At 43.0% G+C, this 19,359-nt stretch overlaps 1 protein-coding gene across 2 annotated transcripts in view; it reads left to right on the top strand.

The window, feature by feature from the left end:
- Positions 1–19,359, top strand: part of FAM19A4 (family with sequence similarity 19 member A4, C-C motif chemokine like) — a 70,693-nt gene that overhangs the window by 2,281 nt on the left and 49,053 nt on the right. The gene's annotated exons all lie outside the window — the stretch shown is intronic.

Here is a 19,359-nt window from a genome sequence, read left to right as displayed (position 1 = left end):
GTGCTGGGCGCTGCGCGTCCCGGGAGGGGGTGTGTGATGTGGGCCGGGGGGAGGCAGCCTGGAGAGAAGCATCGCTTCAGCTGCGGTGTAACTTGTATTTCGGAGCGCAGTTACCGGGAGTGTGATGGCTAACAGTGACTTATTTATTCTCAAAGAGGCCACGGGAGCTGCCCGGCCAGGGGCAGCGGGATCCCCCGAACTGGGCACCCCGGGATCCCCCGCACCGGGCATCCCCCGTGCCGGCAGTGCCTGCGGTGTTCGCGCTTCCCAGAATGTCTGTAGCGAACCCCGCGGGCTGGGCAGGCTCCGGGAGAGCGGCTGCGCGAGTGTCAGTCCGGAACACTCCAAGTGTTGGTCCTGGAGTTAAATCTATCTGTGCACTGGGGTGTGTGCGTGTAATTCATTTACTGCCCCCGTTACTCCAGTGATGAAGGTGTTGATAGCAAAGGGTCAAGCTTGCTCCCTAAATATCACTCTTCCCCCCACCCCACCTTCTTTTTCTTTTAGAAAGTGCTTATAATTTCAGCTACCGATTTTATAGCTCCTGAAATACTTTCACTTCCCAGAGCAGTTGGTTTCCCACGACTGGCACTTTCACCTTTTTGAGTGGGAGGATTTACTTTCTTTAAAACAGAGCTCTAACAATACCCACTCCTTTCAGCGAGGCACGTGTCATCTCCTGACCCCAGCAACTTCACTTTGACAAAATAAAAGCTGGAAATAATCACTTAAGAGATGCGACTTTGCTCGTTTCAACAAGTTGCTTTGTTCTCTGCTCGAGTAATTTCCTCCAAGGCCCGTGGTCATTGTCGTTAGCAGAGGATGTGGTGATACGTGTGATGTTAAACCTGCAGTCACCGGGGATTAATGCACGGGCATGACATCACCGACAGCCAATGAGGGGATGGGTTTGGACACACACGGACCCAAACTGTCTTCCAAACTGGTGATCCTGCCGTGCTCCTGAGGAATAACGCCAGTTCGGGCAAACGCCGTGATTTCCTAGCACGCTGTCACTGTGTTTCTCAGCCCTGTGTCCTCCTCTGAGACAGTCACAATTCATTAAGCAGCCACTCGTGTGTGGTCAGTCTGGTTGGTTAAAGGTTTCACTTCTTGGGAAGAGATTATTGAAAATGGGCATATCAGTGCCCTGGCAGAGAGAGAGCTGACGCGACTGAGCTGGTTGCTGGCAGAGTGTAAACAGGCAAAGAGTTCTCAGCCCTTGTGGCAGGAGAGCTGCCTAAGCAGCGTGTTTGAGCACACAGAGCTTTCACCTGTAGTAAATTGCTTTCCTTTGCCTGATTGCTCGGAGCAGAGCTGCTCCCGTGGAGATGGGCACAGACTCCGTGCCAGGGGAGTGAGGAGGGGCCCCGTGCTGCCAGGTGGATGTTGCCGTGGCTGGCGAGGCAGGAAAACGCCTTGCCCCGCTGTGCCAATGGCTCCTGCTGTGCTGTCACCCTCACCTTGGTGCCTCCGTGCTGCCAAGGTCCAGCAGGTCTGAAGCCCTTGGCCTCAGTTCCTGTCACTTTGCTCTAGGATTGCTCAACAAGTCAGGGTGGCTTTTGGAGAATCACAACAGATGTTGCCTGGCATGGTCTGGCTCCTGAAATGTGCATTTCGGAGTTCAGCTGCCTCTTCTGTCTAATGTTTCCTTAACCTTCATCATTTGCTGCAGACTGATCCAATTCCCCTGCAGGTCAGGCAGGGGCTTCCCCATAGGCTGTGCAAGACCCTTTTTGTCACAATCACAAAATATTTTCACTCAAATAACTTATATTTCCCTTTGCTAGAATTCTCAATGCTAAAACATAAATTTTTGGGTCCAGACTTCATTCCTAAAGTCTTTTAATATTTTTGGTTGTGATTTATATGTAGGTACACACACAGAGTCCCTTATCAGTGCCATTGCATCGATAGCCCTTTGCACTGAGGGACCCACACAGAATATTAGCAATATGACTGATGTGCCTCAGAGCTGTGTGTAAGATCCTTATGCCTTCATTGCCAATAAGACGTGACAGGATACATCTAATGAATTACCTTTAAATTAGAAAGCAGTAAACAAGCCATTATTGGATTAGAGGCATATTAAAATTAGAAGAACGTTACCATCTTTTGATATCCTGTGGCACATTTTTACCAGCTAGGAAATGACATGGGGAGCTGCAGAGAGAGACAGAGGGTCTCTAGAGAACTGTAATGATTTTCATCTGTGTGAAATAGATTTTTTTTTTAAATGCTATTACTTAGTGTCTTATGTTTAGATGATGCTGTAGCAGATTTCTTCCTGTTTTTTCCCTTCTAGTTTCATATTGATGTTTGGTATATTTTGTCTGAGCGACTTCAGTGCTTGTGGAAGGTACCAGTTTGGTGTACTCTGAAAGCTAAAAGCTGCCAATTATTGAAGAAAAACACAGGCAAAAGGAAACAAGAGTCTTGTTGATAGGTTTTAGTCCAATATTGAAGAGCTTTCTGCCTTACCAGGGTGCAGAGATTGCCTGGGTTCATGCCTCTTATTCCATGGCTCTTTTCCTCAGCTGTTTAGTAGGCTGCACCAGCTCTGGTGATTGTGGAATATTATTTAAATTGCATAAAAGAATTCACACTGACTTCCCTGAGTTTTATATAAATTCCTAAGAATCCACCAGTTCTCCTGGTCATACAGCTCAGGTGCAGGTGTTACCTGGTGTGGCCTTCCAGATGTGACTGCTCTGGATTGGATCTGAATTGGTGGAACTTGGGAGCAACCCCTGATCTCTCCATGCCAATCTCCTATTAATTGAAGGCCATCACCTGCTGTCCTCTCTCTGGCAAACCTTCCCAATTAAGGACTGGGCTGAGAGTGAAAAGGGCAGAATTTGGCCAGTACTCAAGCGTTAGAAAAAAATGTGCATGGAGAAGTAAATAGTAAAATATATGATGAAAAGCAATTAATTCTCAGGCTTGTGTAAAATAAAGTTTCTTACGAAACCTTGAAATCATTGTGGTTTTGTAATGTCACCTACCTCTGTTGGCCATTGAAAAAATAAGATCTTAATCTAGAACTAAATTTGAATTTGTGGGTCCAAAAAGTTTGTTTGGACTACCAATATTTTATAACTCTCTAAGACCAATCTTTTATTCTTTTAAACACTCTATCAATATGAATATGGAGCAGCAATAGACCTTTGAGTCCTAAGCCTCATTCCAGTCTCCGGAGGAAAATCTTGAGCATAATGTTTTGTGCTGGATTTTGGAAGCACACTCAGAATAAAGATCTCTCCTATATAAATACTTTTTACCCAAGGAATTGGATTTTCCTTGTCTCACTCTCAGAGTTTATGGCCCTGGGACTCCTTTTCTCAAGGTCTAGTAGAACTCCTTCAGCATCTCTTTTCCCCTTTGAAAATGTGATAACCATCACGCAAGCAGCAGCTTTGAAGCTGGTGCCAGCCCTGCAGATCAGGAGATCACAGCACACTTTCACCTGGGGTCAGGCAGCTTGAGCTGAGCTGCTTTGCAGTGCCAGAGCATCCTGACTACTTGCAAGGACGGGGATTTCTATCCGACTGTGGCACCGAAGCCTCTTTGCTATTCTGAAGGGGCTTGTAAGGAGGAACAAAGGACTGTGGATTTCACCTATTTTGCTCTATTTTATGTTTTCCAGCAGTTATTTTGGAAAGGCTGTGAGCTGAAAGGCTGATTTTCTCAGACTCGGTACAACTATGCCAGAGTAAAGCTCAAATGAGGGAAAGTACTACTGGGTATCTCCGTGACTCCAAAGGTGACCCGTTGTTTTTATTCCCCTTTCTGTTGTGTTTCAATTTCAGTTACACTTTACAGGGAACATCTGTGGAATAAAAACTCTGGTGGGGTCAGGTCTTTCTCCTAGAAGGATATTTCCCTCTGCACAGCATCAGTGCAAGTTTTCTCCCTCCTCCCACAGCAGCTGTGCTACATGTGCTGTGAGGTATAACAAGGATAAATATATTAAGGGGCAGAAATCCCACCCTTGGTGTTACAGGATGGTAAAAGATGGTTAAAGAACTTCCTCCCCAACCCTCACTGCAGAGCTCTTGCCCCTTTCTGTTCTCCAGCCACTTGCCAAGCACGACTCACTCGTGCTACATCCCTTTGAGCTGAAGAACATGGAATCAGCTTGGACTTACTGATTCTTACTGGTTTCTTTTCTTTATAGAGGAGAGAGCAGAACTCAGGTGCTTGAGCTCTTAAAGCATTTGTAGGCTTTTTTCTGAGCCTGCAAGAGGCTGCTAACTGCTAAACCAGAATCACTTGAGTAATGCCTAGACATGGATAAACCAATTAAGAGGAGTTCTTTCAGCTTTTTAAAACAAATTGCAAATTTCAGGTTCGTATTTGCATAATTCAGGTTATTAATTCATGTGTTTGCTTTTCCTAAACTGTGTGCCAAATTCCCATTTGGTGTAAGTTTCAGAGTGTTGATCTCAGTGTAAAGGGGAAAAGGTGGAAATTGAGTTGTTGTAGGAAGCACTAAATGGTTAGTGATTTTTCTTTTCAACAAAATTAAATGAGCTTCTTTTTTTTCAGAGTCAATTCAGTGTCACCTTAAGTATTCAGTGAGAAATTCAGAAATTCTTAATTGATAGGGTACCCAATCTCTCCTTTGTGCATCTCTGGGATTTATATACATCACAAGTTAATAAAGCTTCCAGCATTCATTCTGTGCATGTGTAATTAAGGAGCGACTGTACCTCGATGTCATTTGCTGTGTTATGTGGATTCCAGTGGTGAGGACGATGGTATTTTATGCTATCGAACACAAGCAGGAACATCCCTGCATGAGTGAATCTGTTTGAAGGACTAGGCTGTGGCTGCTTTAGTCTGGAGAGCAGTTACCCTCAGATTTTCTTGCTGCTTCCATTATTCACTGAGAGTTATGTGTGTTTATGATAGTCTGATCAGCAAACACAAGTGTGTTGCAGATGCAGATATACTGTGAAGTACAGCGGTTTACATTAATGGGAAGGATTTATCTTGTTGCAGTGTTGAATTTATGATGCCAAGCTGTGATATTTCCCTGTTTCAAAAATGTTATATTGCAGCGGGCTGATATCAGGGTGATAAAATAAATGTTTCTTTTTTAATTCAAGCCACTGTAAGATGCTAATAATGTTGGAGACAGGAAGAGAAATGCCATGTTTCAGAATTTAATGTAATGCATCCATATTACAATTTCCTGGCTAAACTAACTTAGCTTGGACTCCTAAATGAAACTTCTTGTTCAGTTTAAACTATTAAACAGGTGTGGTTGAGTTCTTTAATGGAAGTATGGCTTCTATGACAGAAGCAGGGGAGTTATAGTGCCCTGCTTAAATCAGTCTTTGAGACTGTTCCCTATAATTTACAAGGGCTTGTAGTGACAGGAAAAGGGGGAATGGCTTTAAACTGAAAGAGAACACATTTAGATTGGATATTGGGATGAAATTCTTCACAGTGAGGGTGGTGAGGCCCTGGCACAGGCTGCCCAGAGAAGCTGTGGCTGCCCCATCCCTGGAAGTGTTTAAGGCCAGGTTGGATGGAACTTGAAGCCACCTGGTCTAGTGGAAGGTGTGTGTCCCTGCCCACAGCAGGAGGAGGGATTTGGAACTCTAAGGTCCCTTTCAGCCCATACCATTCTGTGATTCTAGGATAATTCTGAAAATAGAGAAGCTCTGGTTGCTGGTGATGGTCCCTTCACTGGGCATTCAGGAAGCCCGTGTTCCCTGCTGGTTTCCTTCCAGCTTCCTGGTGAATGCTCAGCAGACAGGGTTGCTAGGGAGGAAGAAGGGATCATCTCTTCCCCTTTGCTGTTACCTCCTCCTCTGGCCAGTGCCAGGGTCTGTGGCAATGCCAGGGCTGTACTCAGGATAGCCATTTGTTTTATTCCTGGAGGAAGTAAGATAGTGTGAAGGAACTCTTCATAACCTTAATGACAGAAGGTGTCGTGGCCAGGGATGCAACTGGAATTGGCCCAGTGTGGATCCAGGCAGGTGTAAAAGCCTGATCCTGGCTGTCTGGCAGGCTCGTGTTGACTGTGTTACTATTTGTGCTGAGCACTGCCAGTTTAATGGCTCTGAAGCACCATGGTTAGAAGTCAAGTGCTATGAGAATTTCCCCAAACACAGATCTACAGCAGTGAGTGCACCTGCACATAAAACAGGCCACTGAATCTCAAAAAAGGATTTTTAGTCATTTTGTGGAACACAGAGAGATTGTCATGTGTGCATGTTCCTGTTACATTACTCCGTTAAACAGTGCCTCTGAACTTCGGAGTTAATATCCTTTATTGTGGAAGCACATCACAGAGTAATTGAAATTGGGTTATTTAACTGCAAAGTATACTGGAGTAACAATTTAATTGTGGAAATACCTGCCAGTGATGTGGTGTATGGGCTTAACTGGGGCTAAGGGAGGAAAAAAGCGAAATAATTATTTTAGTACGAAACTATCCCCTATTTTTGGTGTGCTGCTGAAATGATTAATTCTGATTTTGTTTAATAATAGATCTGTTTCTGTTCAGGGACCACTGAAAGAACAAAAATTTGTTAGATCAAATACCTTTTAAAAACCTGTGCTTATTGTCTTAAGAGAGAAGCAGGTAAAAAGGATTATCCCTCCTTTTCTACACCGAATTGTCATGGAGAGATGGATCTGGGGTGAAGTGGGACAACTTCTGGCAGAAAGACTGTAACCTTCCACCTGAGAATGACACTTCGTTAAGTGTTAGAAATTAATTGGTATATTGAGCTCATCCACACACGTAAGAGCATTTCCCTCCAGAACATTTCCTCCTTGCAATTCTTCTCATATATTTTTGTGACATATATTTCAGTTTAACAATAGAAGAATAGTCACAGAAGCTGTAAACATTTAAGAATAATTACTGTTTATAACTCTGAAAAAGGGGCACCCACTTTAAATACAATTAGTGCAGCCACTTTAAATACAATTACTCACCTTGCCAGTGGGTACCATTCACCTGTGAAATGCTCCAGGTGCGCTTTCCTCACTGGTTGCACCCCAGACTGAGGTGGGTGGTGGTTTTGGGTGGATGAACAGGAAGCTGCTTTCTCCCAGTGTCTTTGCAGACAGCTCCAGGAATGAGAAGGAAAACATAATTCAAGCAAAACTCCTGGGTTTTACATGTGTTAAACATTCTTTTTCTTGAACATGCTCTTCAGAAATGGATAAACTATTACTGCTAAATCTTGCTTGGAAATGTAGGGGAGACGGTCTGCTATTTGTAATTCGCATATTTGGAATATACATAATTGTATTATGGCTAGAGATCTGATCTGCCTTCTGTGTTTTCCTCATGTAAGAGGAAAAATAAAGCCTGAATAAAGCCAAATTAGTCTTATTTTAAATGCTTTTATTTTTTTTTCCCTTACAGAAGAAACATCTTCTGTTACAGTTAATGAGCACTGTTGTCTTTTGTTAAAGTCTTTGTTACAGAGGCTTAGAGCAAAAGGGCTTTAATAATAAAAAGGCCTTCTTCTCTGGAATGTCTGTCTGATAATAGTCTGTATGATTTAAGAATAATGCTGTAAAATAATTGCTTTTCAAAAGAATAATTTTATATAACTAATTGAAGGGCAAGTGGAAAATCTGCATCCTCCAAATAAATGTATTGTGTCTCTTTAAATATCCAAACAATTTTTCCTTCTATTTTTCCACCCTCAAGACAAAAATAATATCAAATCTCATTCAGGTTGTACTTAAATATGACCAAACTGATAATTACATTATTACAGAGAAGGGCAGGATAGCTGGAGGATATGTACAAGGTGCATTAGTACTGCAAATAGAAGCTGATTTACTTATTGATAGTGGAGACACGTTTTAGTCACTTTATAGAATTAACAATTGATCAGCTTGTTAGGTTCTAGTTCTTCATAAGCACAGCATGTTTATTCATTATTGTCATTACATGATGCAGGCAGCCGAGGTCATGATTAGCAAGGCAAAATCTAAAAAAAATTCAGCTTCATTAAATGTAACTTCTGCAATGGGCAGTTTCTGAGCAATGCACCACTTCTCACTCCTCTGACATAAATAAAACTTATACCTGCCTGGCTAATTTGCATTTCATTAACATTTTTCAGAACCATCAGATCTATTTGTTTTGCCAAATGCCAGCGATTCAGGCTTGTAAAATTGTAATAAGATGGGCAACATCAAAGCATTACTTTCAAATTGCCTTGGTCACTGTAAATATCCCCCAATCTGCAGCACTGCAACTGATAAACGAAACACGCCGCTGGAGGAGAATGGAAAGATGTTATTCCAATAAATATACCCCTGATTGTTTGTTACTATGGGTAAGTTATGTTTTCTAAATCAGCATTGACTTAGGCTTGAGCGAACCCGATAGCAAAAATTCCCACAGAGGCTTCTCCTGCTGTATATGACTAATATATTAAAGAAGATAAGTAGTCGTTTTTAAAACTTATTACACAGTAGGATTGAACACAAGAGGAAACCATTTTACAAATCTGAAACTTAAGGTCACCTTGAGAAGAAAAGGACACTTTAGATGGCTAGAAAAAGTCTGTTTCCTCCAGAAATTGAGATTCAAAGTTTACTCTTTTCCCAGTGTCTTTTATAAAGCTTTAGACTCCCAAGTGTAAAACTAGAGTCTGTTTTGATGTGCAAATATTTCAAAACTATGTGGTGGATAGGCATTTAGACACTCGCATCTAACCAGTGCTACAGATGAGCTTCCAGTCTCTTAGTAATAAATAAAATGCAGAGTAATAATTAATAAATAATAAAAACCAGAATATAAAGCTATTCTGCTAGTGGTTTTTATAATATAATCCAGAATTAGGGCTGACTTTTCTAAAACATTTTATTAGACTGTTTTAATAATTTTCTACCTTTTCCTTTTTTATTTCTAAGCATTTAAAAAAAAATCATGATGTATATTTTAGTGATACTGAACACTATTAAACTTTTGGTTCATAATTCAAACTTTTAGGAGTATGAAAATGTGCTCAATAGCATTTTCTTAGGGCTTGTTAATAAAGTTAATGAACTTTTTTTCTATTAGTCAGTCCTAGCATAGATAATACTGCTCCTTTGTTTGAGCTGTAGCAAATCAGGACAACATTGATTTTCTTTAAGAGATGAATAATGAAAGATCTACATTCTTAAATATGTAGATAAAGATAAGTAACTTAATTAAAAAATTATCAGTGGAAGCTAATAAGATGAATTAACTGTTTCAATTTGTTGTATATGTCAATAAGCTGTACGATAACCTGGATTTTTACATAAAAGCCATTTATGATATTTTTTTTTCAATTTTCAGTGTAATTTCATGGTGTCTTTGGCCGCCAATTCTTTTGGAAATTGCTCATGTCTTGGGAATGTTAAATTCTTGGAGCTATCTCCCCTAACTTCAGCTGTGTAGGCGTTGACTCTGCAGATGTTTAACGTCCAGAGCAGTGCAGCCTGATGAAAATAGTTCTGCCCTGATCAATAGGGATGTTTACAGGCTCTGTCCTCGGCGGTGAAGTCAGGTTACAGAGCCTGATTGTTTTTCCAGTGACTGGCAAATTCTTGTGTTTGATCACATGTGCTATGAATATCTGAGCTGGCAAACTTCCAGGCTAAATTGCTTGCTATTTTTTGACTAGCATTACAAATTATACATGATGAAAAAAAGGACGTCTTGGGGCCTCCGTCTTTCATCCGATGCTGCTTTTAATATCGAGGAGGCATCATCAGGGTACACAGGGTGGAGGAGGAGCTGTGAGGAGGATCTGCTCTATTAAGATGTGGTAGCTGATGTTATTAAAGGAGGAGACAAACAGCCTTGTGCTGGAAGGGCTCCTCTGTGTCGCACACACGGGGGTTTTTGGTCTCACATTAACAGAGCAGGCACCCACACCAGTCTCACGGGCGGATTCGCTGGTGGGAATAATGATGTGTATGGTGTTGCACCTGCAATAAGGCTTTCACAGTCCTCATGCTTCAATTCTAAGGAACTCCTGAGTCATGCTGGTTTTCAAGCTTGAATCTCAAATCTCAGTGCAGCTACAAATGCATCATTGGACAAGCACGCCTGAGCTGCTGCTTCAGGCCCTTGGGTCACTGCCTTTCTGTGGCAAATGTACTGCCCAGTGGCTGGGCTGGAGTTTAGTTATTCCTGTCTTTTTTAGACATCTCTGTTTGGCTTCCAGGGTAGGACAGAGATGCTTCACCAAGATCTGCAGATTTTGCCTTCTTCTAACTCAGGGCTGTCCTGTTTGAAGTGACTCAGCTGGGTGCTGAGAAAAGGGGCAGCTTGTAGATGGGCCATATCTGTAATGGGAAGGCGTGGGGGACACTTTGTAAAACCTCTGGGCAAGGCATTGCTTGGCAGACAGGGCATGATTTGAGCAGGATGTCTCTGTAGAGCTCCCACAGGATGGTTTGACAATAGAACGTGATTTGGGAAGCAAATTTCACTCTGTCTGCTCCACCCAGCAATGCCCTGCCAAACTGCAAAGTGTTGAGGATACTCTGGTGCTTCAGACTTTACTTTAACTTGTTTTACTCATTTAGTCTTACTTCAGCTCTTGATTAAACATAATATTTGTGTCCCTGAGATGAGTAACAAACCCGTGCCATACTATGGATCTTGCTCTGTTAATATGGGTGGGAGCCAGTGTTTCTTGTCCGGAACAGGACTGTCAGAATCAGAGGTGTAAATAAGAGCCAAGGAAAATTGCAAACCTCTCAAGTCCAGTCTGTCTGTATTTTTATTACATGGTGCTCAGCAGATCTTTCTTAGAGACTTTTTTAAAAAAAAAAACCTGTTCCAAGTTCAGCTGAAATTTACCCACTTACAGCAGAGATTGTTCTTGGTCCTCTGTGCCAGGGTAGCAACCTCTGGATTTTTCCTTTAATTCGTGGTTTTTGTCAACACTGTTCAACACACAGACAGGACCTGGCTGTGGCTCTGTGTTTTGGGGTATGCACCTCAGGACATGAGTGGCCAGAGGTCGGTGGTGGGTGAGAGCTCCAGAGGGGTCCCAAACAACCTCCAGCTGTGTCCAGCGTGTTGGAATGGAGCTTAAGCTGGGCTTGAGCTCTGTATTCAGAGAGCTCTGCTGACTTCTCCTGAGAGGAGAACAGGAAACTTCAGAAAGCAATACTTTCCAGTTAGGGTGACCATCATAGGAATATTCCATTATTCAATTAGAAATTTTTCATATTCTTGAAGACTAAATGCTGAGACCTTCAGGTTAAAAAGGCAATAGATTATTTATGCTATGCTGCTATGCTCAGGTGATAAATTGGATGGTGCTATTGCAAGCAGAGAAATAATTAAGAATTCTGGTACAATTGAGAAGTCAAATTAGAAAGGATAAAATCATGATTTAAGAAACCAACTGTCTTTGGCTGGAGAGCAAAAATAATTTAAAATGATAAACCATACCCTCCACTGGCCATTTATTCTGGTTTGTGCAGCAGTATCAGTGTTCCAAGTGGGTTCTTCTGTCTTTCTGACACAGCTGCTACAAGACACTTTGTACTCACAAGTACCTGCTCAAAATCATGCAATCTGAATGAAGCTGAAATACCCAGGTATTTATTCTATTTGCACAAAGCCATCCGCCTAGAAAAAGAAAAAGGACCAGGAAGGTAAAATAAAGGTGGGTGCACTCGCTGGAAAATGTTCTTTGGGTTTGGCTCACCAAACAATTTCTGTGAGCAGAGAAGTGAATTTTTGGCATTGTCTGTCAATTTTAAGGGAGGATAGAGGTGGACAGGACTTCATCCATGGTATAAAAATGATGTATTAGACTAAATTGGCAGTATATAACTATGTGAAAATGTGGGGTTTGCTTAGTGCAAGGCACAACTCTAAATTAAAAATCTGTATCTTCCTTTTTGGGTGTGGGGGTACCCTCTGGTGAGTAAAGGTTTGGCTGCCTGCAGCCTCTCTTGCCAATCTTAGCCAAACATTAGTCATTTGCAAGGAGGGGTTTCAGTTGGTGAGGGGAAAATATAAATTCAGTAAGTAATTTTTTTCAATTTTTTTTTAAATTAGTGGTGCCGTTTCTCATTTAATTAGTGACCAGTACTAAAGCAGCAGACTTAAATTCCTGCTCTGGTCCTGAGATGTAGCACATTTTTAATGAAAGCAGTTTTTAATGTAAACCAGTTCTGTGACTGTCTTTGCTGTCTTGCCTCTTGCCAGGCCATGGAAGTGCTGTGTGCAATAACCCTGGAATTTGAACCAATGGTGCAACCACTCCATGGGCGTCTATAAAAATGTGTCTCACAGTGCAGGAAACTCAGGTGGGAACAGTTAAACTGAGAGAGTTCCACTTTTGTGTTCCAGTTCATCAATCTTTAAAGAGACACTAGTAGGTCAAATGGGTACAACACTGATCGATGGACAAGAAGAATCCCTTTTTAAAGTCATTGCAATTCACCTCCAATGGGCAATAGAGAAAATAAAATAAAAAGATACAGCCACTGGGGTCCTGGTGGGGGAGAAGTTAATTAGCTGAGCACTCACATGCTCTTCAGAGAGCTGTCCCTTAGAGTCCATAAGGGATTTGCAGTCCATTACTTTTTTTGGAGGGCAGGTTCCCTGCAATGTGACAGTGACAAAACCTGTCTGTCTCCCAGTCTCTTACCAAAGGCTCCTTGTGGTGTAACTGCACCTCAGGAACAGCCAGGACACCACCTGGTCATCACCTGAAAGACAAATACCTGCTGGGCAGGACAGCAGCAGTTGTCTCAGGACCCAGCAAAGTGCTCATGATTGAACTAATTTGAGTTACATTTGAGTTACAAGCAGTGTACTATTAAAGTCTATGTGGCAGTATTAAACGAGGCACATTGGCATTTTTTGTTTGGAAAGCTTCTGGAAATCTGTATGTGAGCTGAAATGTCTATTCAGTTGCCCATCTGAAACCACAAAAGGTGATATGTGAGGTGTTTCATACCTGTTGCTAATTCCAACATAATTGAAATTTGGAGGTTGCTCTCTTTACTGTAGTTAAGTTTGAGTACTGTTTCCCCCAGGACAGAAATTCACAGACTATTTACTCAAAAATGGAAAAAAATGTGTTCTGTGGGAACCTGAAAGCCAGGGTTCTGTGAATAGTCAGAAATCAGAGGAACAGAAGACTCGTGCAATCCATTTCCTTAAAAAACCGTTAGGCAGAAATATCTGAGCGTCTGCCCAAGGTGACTGAAGATACTGTTTCTTATTCAAGTGCCAATATCCATAACCTCATACAAACTCAGGAAGCACAATGCAACCTCTGGCAAACAATATCTCATTGCTAAAAGAGAGAACTTAACGTGCCACCATATAAAGTTTTTTTTCCTGTGAATCTTGAGGTGGTTTTTTTGGTTGGTTTTTTTTTTCCCCCCCATAAAATCTCAGTTTCCTGGATGAAAATAATTGGAGAAGATTTTTCTTTTCTGTTTTCTAATTATTTTTAAGAGACTTAATAGCTCTCTAGTGGTGATGAGAAGCTGATTAAAAGCTGATTGTTGTCTACCCTGAAAATAAACAATCAACGATTTGTTACTTTCAACAGATCTCACATCTTTAAGGCAATCATAATTGCCTTCAAGAGAGGCAGGAGAAGTGGGGGGAATCTCATACTTCATTTCCAACCCTGAGCATTTCAAAGCATAATCAAAATTATACCACTTACCCTCCCCCTTGCTCTTCCCATCAATCACGCACATGGTTACATGATCATGAAGTGGCTTTTGCATGAATGAAGAACAGGAAAAGAAAAATCCATTGTAGGCAGATTGGGAAGTGAAAGCCTGATGTTCAGGCTTCTCTGAGCTTTGTGGAAATGAAAATTATTATTATTAGGAAAAAAAAAAAAAGAGAGACCAAAAAAACCCAAATAAAAAAGAAAGTTTCTAGCCTTAGCCATGAAGAGGACGTGGCATTACTCATTCAAAGCCTGGCTGGGTTCATACTTCAGTCAGAGGCACTGGCTGAGCCTCCTGTATTGAAACATGTTGTTCCCTCAGCTGTGACAGGTGCTGGAAGGAAGACCCTCTGACAATTCACATGCTTGAGGGGGAATACCATGTTAAAACCTCTCTTACTGTTTCTGAAGAGCAGTTATCAGCTTTCTGTGGCTATTGCTCTCCTGTCCTGGTAGTGCAGCCACAGGAAGGTGTTTGGGACCTTTAGAGGTTTGCTCCTTTTCCACTGCAACAGTGCCAGAGCTCTGTGTGGCTTCCTCGTGCCTGTGAAGGGATGAAAACAGCATCCAGCAGATGATTAACCTGCCATGGGACATCTTCTTCTCTTCCCCTGCCTCCCAGCCCTTTTGTTGGGGGTTCACATGTGGTCTGCTGCCAAGCAGGACAACTTGCCATGGGAGGCAGGGAGAGGTGCTGTGCAAGCACGAAACAGAGGGCTGAGACTCACAGAGAAGAAGGCATGAAGGATTGGGCAGGAAGAGGAAAGGAAGGAAAGGATGGAGGAAATTCCTTCTGGATGTGAGGAGCAAAATGTAATTTATGGGACTTCTGAAATTCTCTTGCATCAGCGAATGCAGTTCCTGGTGCTGCTGGAAATGAAAAGAGCTGAGTGTTGCTTTATGCATTCTTAGTGGGATTTGGAATTTTTCTGGTTACAAGGAGAAAGGCAGAGCCTGCTGGAGGCACACAGAGCCAGTGCACACACAGACAGGGCAGGTGCACTGGGTGTGATGGGCAGGGCTTCCATCCAGCCAGAGTTGTCAAACAACAGAAAAGAAAATAAAACTCTGAGATTGGTTCTAAATATGCTTTTGCTGAGTTAACGAGAATCCAGACTGAACAAGTTTGGGTTCTTCTTTAAATGCAGTTGTTTATTCACCCATGTACAAATCTCCATGCCATACAATTGCCTCATTTTTGTCAGTGTCATATGACACCTTTTACTTTTGAGCAACAATTCCTGAACTGGTGGGTCAGGAATCTTATTCTGGAATCCTCCTGCTCAGTAGAGCAATGTTTTTCCAAAGTAACTTGAGGAAGTTACTGAGAAGCAAACAATGTTTTCTAACATTGATTAAAAAGCTGATCCCATAGCATCAAAGTCAAGTGACAAAACCAGATCAATAATCTGGGTTATGGCTGTTTGGTCTGTGCCTCCCTCACCCTGTGCAAGTTTTATCCTTCGTTATTGAGATTCTGTATGTTAGGGGCAGAGTTTAAAATCACCCTGAGCTGTGTTGTTGTTGCTACCAAAGAGGGAATATAAAAAATGTTACCTTTCAATTTCCTAGTAGTTATCCTGTCCTGCCCCAAGCCTGACAGAGAGCAGGGAGAGCACTCCACAAGGTACTTTGCTATTCGCTTATGTAGTGAATAACACAGGTGCTAAAAAATGTGTGTTCAGCCTGTAATTACACTTCTGGAAATTTAGTGCTGTATTTATGAAATGCTTTTCCTTAGAATCTTTAAATAATTAGCTAATGAGTCCCAAGTGGAACAATTATCCCATATACCCAGACAGTTGGGATTCTTCATCAGCCAACGTGCATCCAGTGCTCATAAAACATGCTTGTGTTCTAAAAGCAAAACTGGCTGCTCTGTGCTTGCCTCTCAGAGTGTTTTGGGAATTGAAACAAAAGCAGGGACCAGGTTACATTGGTAACAAGTCCTGTTACTGTCAGGGCCTAGTACAGCTTAGGGAAGTGTGAGTGGACACGCTGTAACTGTGAGGGAGGTGCTTTTGGGAATAACAAGTGAATAAAATATTCTAATGCAGTAGAACCAGAAAGAACCAAATTTGGTTGCATGAGGACCTTAAGAACCACGAGAAGGATATCTAAATACAACACATCCTGACTCTGCCTGCATGAAAAACCCAACATGTGTAGGAAGAATTTTCAGTTTGTTTCTGCCATGATTTTCCTCCAGTAACCTCTGACTTGATTCAGGGTATTGAGGCTGACACTGAACAGTGACTGACTACCTCATATTTATATCTCAGTGGTTTTTTGCTCCAGGGCATAAAGGATATATAGTCCTGCTACATGCTCTGAGCAAACATGTAATCCAACCCTGTGGATGGAGAGGGGAGCCTTGACCACCCCACAGGTGTTCATCCAATTTAAAGAAATCTCCACAAACCAGGCTCCACAAGATTTTGAGCAGTTTGTACCACTAGTTTCCCCCCCTTAGACACAGAAAGTTTCTCTTCATGCACACACCAATTAATCTTTGCAGGACACTGAATTTATTTTTATGCTGCTTGCAGTAGCTACAGAGAACCACTTTAAATCCTGCCCTTCTTTAAACCAAGCCTCTTCAAGGAGACAGTTGACATGTCTCCAACAAACTCTCTTTTCTTGACTAAACAGACACAGTCACTTCTACCTTTCCTTACCACCTGCTTGCACTTGCTGACTTTTAATTTTCATGTTATTTCCCTTGGATTGCCTCTTGCTCTTAGTTTGAATGGCCACCCCTAGTCAGGAATTATCTGCTTCTTGCATGTGAGCCCTGGACTGGCCACCACACACCCAGAATAGGTCTGGGACCTCCCAGCGCATTATCCAGAGGCACAAATGGACATGAGTTTTCCTCCTTCATCTCTTCCATCCATTCCTCCCTCCTCTGAGTGACCTCTGCAAAATAACCCACCAGCTCAGCTGGCTCCCTGGTGAGAGGGAAGGAAGGTGAGTGACCTACTCTATAGCAGGTCAGTTATCTCTGCCTTCCATGGGAGAAATTAAATTCCTCCATCAGTTCAGGGTAAAGAAAATAGTGTTTTATGGCTCAAGACAACCTGTGCAACAACTTTAATGCTTTGCTACCTGGCAGGCAAAGTTTACAGTAGGGGAAAATGGTTTTTTACTGTGTCTGAAACATCCTGCTGAAGAGATTTCCTTTAAAAATGTTTCTCTCCATGTTTTTTTGGTGTGCTGCCTGCTTTAGATGAGGGCAGCTGGGAGTGGAGCAGGGAGTGGAGCAGGGCACTGGCTCTGCTCTGTGTCCTCTTTGAACAGGGTTGGAGTCATTCCTGTTCTCCCTTGAACAAAGTGACTGAAACCTGCACATCTCTTGAGCAGGGCTTGCACAGGGGGGTGGAGAAGATTTTGAGCTGCAGTGAGGGACTGAAAGAACCTGGATCATCACAAGGAAAAATTCTTTCTGATAAAGGTAATTGAAGGAGTTGAAATGCTGGGCTGTAATGAGATCTCCTGTGTTGGCTGTCCACACTGGTAAGTCTGTGCAACCTTTAAAATGAAACCTTGATGGTGATACATGCCTTTTCATGAGTTTGGCAGAACAGTTCCTAGTGGGGTGGTGATGAATAATAAATAATGCTGTATGGAGAAAAGAGTCTATTCTGCCTCCATTTGACAGTCAGAATAGCTGCACTTTGCTCTCTGAGCCGTCCCTTGGACTTGGTGGTCTTTATCCTGGAGGAAAGATGAGAACTCACTTTGTGTTGAGAGAGCAGAGGAAGCAACAGCTTTGATTTCAAACTCCTCCTTACTCTGTGTGGACTTTGGGTTTTCTGGCAGTCAGTCCTCTGTTCCTTGCCCTCAGTCCCTTGCTCAAATTTGTTTCCTGATCCTGTGCACTGCTCTTTCTGCTTCTGTGTGACCTGAGCTCTGCTGGCTCAAATTTGGAGGCCACAGACTCTCACTTAAAATGAGTCCAACTGAAAAGCCTTTTTAAGAGATCATCCACCCAAGTCACTATTGAGACTCTGGCACTACTAACTAAGGAAGTCTGTGGTGTCTGGGCCAGAAAATTAGGGTGATTTAGGCATGTTTTGCAGGATAACCTCCCAGGACATCTTCTTTACACGCTCACAACAGACAAAAGGTTTGTTCTCATGTTTAAAGGAGGTGGTGAGGACAGATATACCCTAGAGAACTCCAAATGCTGTGAAGACAGACCCAGTTCCCCCTCCAACCTGTGGCACAGAGGATGTCTGTCAGTGTGTGGATGGTCTCTGGCTGCTGGTGTGGTCGATACCTCCTGTTATGTGGATATAACAGCAGTTCAGTTCTCCCTCCTCAGGAGGTTGTGGGGTTTATTTCCTCTAGCTCTCACTGGCATTGTTCTCTTTTCCTCCCCACCTCCCCCACTTGCTGTTAAGTGAGATTTTGAAATATTCCTGTGGAAAGGGCTAACTTGTGGTGACAGACTGAGCTGCTGCCAGCAGAGACTGATGTCGTAAATGGGACGTGATGTCATAAAAAACAATTCAAAAATTGCCCATGAAGTGTGTAAGGAGTCTGCTGGGGTCTGAGAGGGCTGGGCACTCCTGCAGTGCCCCTGTGGTTTTTTGGATACCTGCCTGGCTGATTTTTGTGCAGTTCAAAGAGCTTTCTCACTTCACTTTGCCGTGGGGAGCTCGATGTGACCAGACCTCCATCCCTCAGAGATTCCTGTAGGGAAGCAGAAGAGCTGATGCCAGCTCTGGGAGTAAAGGGAAGATGGAATGGACCCAATAAAAGTTTTACTTTCTTGCACTGTGAGCTTAGTCTTGTGCTACCATCCAATACCTGAAGGAAACCTACAGGAAAGATGGAGAGGGACTTTTTACAAGTGCCTGAAGTGAAAGGACAAGGGAGGATGGATTCAAACTAACAAAGAGTATGTTCAGGTTAGATATTACGAAAAAATCCTTTACTGTGAGGGTGGAGGGGCCCTGGCACAGGGTGCCCAGAGAAGCTGTGGCTGCCCCATCGCTGAAAGTGTTCAAGGCTGGGTTGGATGGGGTTGGAGCAACCCGGGATACTGGAAGGTGTTCCTGTAGTGGAACAGGATGGTCTTTAAGGTCTCTTCCAACCCAAACCATTCTGTGACTCCGTGATTCTGTCATTGTACTACATGGGTAACTTTATGTCCTCTCTCAGTTTGCACAGTGCCTTCCTACTTGGTGTAACCCTTACTTGGTGTAAGGACTGGCAGAGCCGAGGCCTTTAAAGACCTGACACATCCCTGTGGGATGTGCCAGCTGGGAAAACAACCAGCATGTATCAGGAGGTACAAGCTGGAAGGTGCAGTGTTTAAAGTGAGGTTAATTAACTGTTGGAATAACTCGGCCGAGGTGGATTTACCGACACTCAAAGCCTTCAGATCAAGCCGCAGTTACGTGAGCTGATGCAGAGATTTCTGGGTCAGGGTTAAGGGACCAAATCCAGAATGTGAGACGCGTTATTTCCCTGTGTCCGCCCACTGCTGGGGCTGATGGGGCACCTGGAGGGCACGGCGGTCACTGTGAGGTGAAGGTCAGCACGTCCCCGCGCTGCCCCCGCTCCGAGGACAGGCTGAACGCACGAACCCTGCGACAGCGACGCGTTAATGTGGTTAATGACAGGCGCTAATTGTCACGGGCGGCGGCGCCAGCACAGAGGAGCG

This window comes from Corvus brachyrhynchos, unplaced genomic scaffold (genome assembly GCF_000691975.1).
Source record: "Corvus brachyrhynchos isolate BGI_N302 unplaced genomic scaffold, ASM69197v1 scaffold91, whole genome shotgun sequence".
Taxonomy (NCBI): domain Eukaryota; kingdom Metazoa; phylum Chordata; class Aves; order Passeriformes; family Corvidae; genus Corvus; species Corvus brachyrhynchos.
The sequence above is the reverse complement of the archived record's forward strand: the minus strand, read 5'-3'. Positions and strand labels throughout refer to the sequence as shown.